This window comes from Acomys russatus, chromosome 5 (assembly GCF_903995435.1).
Source record: "Acomys russatus chromosome 5, mAcoRus1.1, whole genome shotgun sequence".
In the NCBI taxonomy this organism is placed as follows: Eukaryota; Metazoa; Chordata; class Mammalia; order Rodentia; family Muridae; genus Acomys; species Acomys russatus.
In genome coordinates this window covers 34,216,765-34,220,541 of record NC_067141.1, presented here as the reverse complement: position 1 = coordinate 34,220,541, position 3,777 = coordinate 34,216,765, and positions in this window count along the sequence as shown.

Genomic DNA, 3,777 nt, shown 5'->3' with positions numbered 1-3,777 from the left:
GAGAAGAAACAGAAAACAGTTCAACCCCTTTGAGAAACAGTCCTGAAGTTTTTAAATGGTTGAACATAGAATTACCACTTAAAGCCAGAAGCTCCACTCCTGCATGTATATCCACAAAAAAAAAAAAATAAATAAATAAAATAAAATAAGATAAAAAACATTGTCTAGACCCACATTAGTAAATTATGTTCATTTTAGTATTATTCATAGTGACGCCCTAATAGAGGCAACTCAGATTTTCATCCATTGGTAACCAGATAAACAAAATGAGTACAATTGTATATGCAACTGTAAAATATGTGCAGTGGCTTGCATGCATCTTGAAGACTGGCCAAATGGAAACAGACAGAGAGACCCCATTTTGTAAAACTCTATGAAACTTTCAGAACACACAAATGTGTATATTGATAGAGCAGGTTAGTGATTTCCCAGGCAGGAAGAATAAAAGAAATAGTATGTGAGGAATAAATTATGCTGAGCCTCTTTTGGGAAATTGAAGCTGTTGTAAAATTAATTGTGATGGTTGCATAAATATTCAAATATATTGCAACCCAATGGTTGTATGTTCTGTTGTTAATATGTTTGATAGATGAATTAAATCTCAAAAAAAAAAAAACTATTTACAAACACAATATAGAAACCCAAGTAAGTTTCTTAGTTTTGAACATGTAGTTGGATGGTCTTGGAAGGATGGACCACTTTTTAACATCATTTCCCCATTTGAGAAATATGAATTTTAATCTTCTGTTTCCAGTTGTGAGAGATAAAAATAATGCTTCCAACACAGGCATAATGAACTTCTAATATGTGTTGGTAGTGGGAAAATGGTCATTATTAATATAACTTAGATTCTGTGGTCAATGAAAAAAGAGCAGAATCGATAAAGTAGAAACTGAGTGGGTGGGAGGACTAAGAAGGTACAGACAGAAATATAGGATACTCATATAAAAGGCGAGTGCAAGGAGAGATGCCCCTGGGTGTTTGGAGATGTCAGAGATGAGTGAGGTGTGATGACTGGAAACAGAGACACAGATAATGTCTTTTTTAAGGGGAGGGGAGGAAAGCTCGCTATCCTGGGCTACTGGACCTTTCAGCAGCATCCAAGTCTTAGGGTTGAGTAACAGGGGTTAAGCAACCTGGCATTTTCCAACTGTCCAGGTGCCTTTGTAACTTGGATTTTCATTTCTTTTCTTCCTCTACCCCATTTCCTGAATGCCTGGTGGTTTCTGCATGGTGGCCATGATACAGTTCTCTTCTGGGACTAAGTATAGGTTTTTTTTTTTAAACTCCATAGATGAAATTGCACAGCCAATGCAAAGTAAAACAGTGGCTTAAGCAACAGGTATGAATACAGATGGCATCAGGATCAGGCCAGGAAAGCCCAGTTTTTCAGCCTTTTCTACATTCTCACAGAAACAGAATACAAATGGTCTGGTTAACTTGGTTTAGGGAATTGCAATCAGAAAACAGACTAAGCATCTTGCAGGTTTTCCTCTTCAGGGAAACAAGCATTCTGGTGGTGAAGGAGGTGTAGTTTCCAAAAAGGAAGAATCTATTCCCTTTATTTTCAAAGGCAGGTGGAGCTGGGACAAGCCTAATGTGCAGATATATGTGCTCTTGTGCAAAATATCCGACCTTTTCTGAGTCAAATTTATCAATGCTGCCCTGGTTACTTGGAAGGCTTGTAAGTTTAGAAGGTAAGTGTTGTAAACTGACAGCTGAGCCCTGATCACAGCAATTTCTCCAATATGTCTTTTCGTTTAATGTCTTCTTGGCTTAGCTGCCACCCTACACATTCTGGAATTTATATTTAGCCAAACAGGAATAGTACAATTTGTGTTTCAGAGTAGGCAAGAATGAAGTGGCTAATATAAATCTTTAAGTATTAAAAAATAGTTTTTATAATTTGGAGATGGGACTCACTATGGTGACATGCCTATGTGCCCTTGAGAGATATTTGAACATGCACGGAGATAATATATCTTATTTCAACTTAACTATATAAAAAAGTGAAGACATCACATGGTCTTTTCATTTTGGCTAGAAATATTGAGTCTTCTAGACCCCTTTGTCTACATAGTTGTTGGTATATCCTTTATAAAAGATTTTTTAATGTATTCTGCAATCCAGGGTCATCTTCATGCCACATAGAGAACTTATCACTTCTCATAGAGACATTGATTTATTTCGAAGTTTCTTAGCCTAGATTTGTGTGACACTTTGATTTGGCAGATAATTATGCATCTGCTGTCACTAGCTAACTTTTTTTTTAAAAATAAATTCAGACCAAATATCTTCTTTTTAAATTTTTATTTATTCACTTTACATCCCGATTGTAGCCCATTCCCTCCTCTCTTCCTAGTCCCACCCTCCCTGCCTCTTCCCCCCTATGCCCTCACCCCTACTCCTCAGTAAATGGGAGCACCCTTTCCACCAACCCAGCCCAGCACATCAAATCCATCGTGACTGAGGTATCTTCTCACACGGACTGATAAGGCAGCCCTACCAGGGGACAGTGATAAAAAACAGGCAATAGAGTCCATGTCAAAGACAGTCCCTGCTCCCCTTACTGGGGGACCCACATGAAGCCTGAGCTGCCCATCTGCTACATATGTGTAGGGGCCTTAGGTCCTGTCCTTGTATGGTCCTTGGTTGGTGCTTTAGTCTCTGCAAGCCCCTCTGGGCCCTGGTTAATTGGATATGTTGGTCTTCTTGTGCAGCTTTGACCCCTCCAGGTCCTTCTATCCTTCCCTAGTCTTTTCCACCAGACTCCCTATGATTTGTCCAATGTTTGGTTGTCACTAGTTAACTTAATATTCTAAAATACATTGTAAATGCCAGAGATACAGATACAGATACAGAAAGACCTTCTAGTACCTTTGTTTTAATGAAGAAACAAAAATAAACTGTATGAAACATCTGAAACACTGTAACTGAAATACCTGGAAGTTCTAACATTTTTTGAAATAAATATTTTAGAGATGTTAGGGCAAGAAAGACTCTGGATGGCAAGATTTGAGTAGCTAGACACTAAATGAAGACTAGTACCCATTTTATACCCCCAAAAGAGGTCTAGTTTGTATATTCTTGATGAGTATTTATGATGTTTTTATTTTTCTTTAACCTTTAAAAGTTGTATTCATGTGTATTCACTGTACAAAGAAATGGGTTTCATGGTACTTTGCTCAAATATATCATATACTTTGACCATGTCTCAGTCCACATTATTCTTTCATCTCCACTTGTCCTCTTCATTTTCCCAGAAAGTTTCCCATCTTCTATTTTCATGACCTGACTGCTACGTGTGTGTGTTCGTGTGTGTGTGTGTGTGTGTGTGTGTGTGTGTGTGTGTGTGTGTGTTTATTGTGGCTCCTATGTTCCACATATGATAAAAAACACAGCATTTGTTTTACTGAGTGTGTTTTATTTTGTTTACTATGGCCATCTCCAATTTCATCCACATTTTACAAATAATTTTATTTTTCATAACTGAATAGAACCATATTTTGTTTGTATAACACATTTTTCAAACTCCATTTACCTCTTAATGGAAACTAAGGATTCCATCAAAAGATTCTATAATTAAGCTCTTGTGAAAAGTGTTGTAATAAGTGTTAATAATTGGGTGTCTAGTTTGCTTACCTGGAAATTTTTCAGTGCATTCCCAGGAATGTTGTAGCTGGGTCAAATGGTAGTTCTCTTTTCAGTTTTACTAGGAACCACTATATTTCAGTAGCTGCACTAACTTCTGTTCTTACCAGCAATCTACAAGGGTTC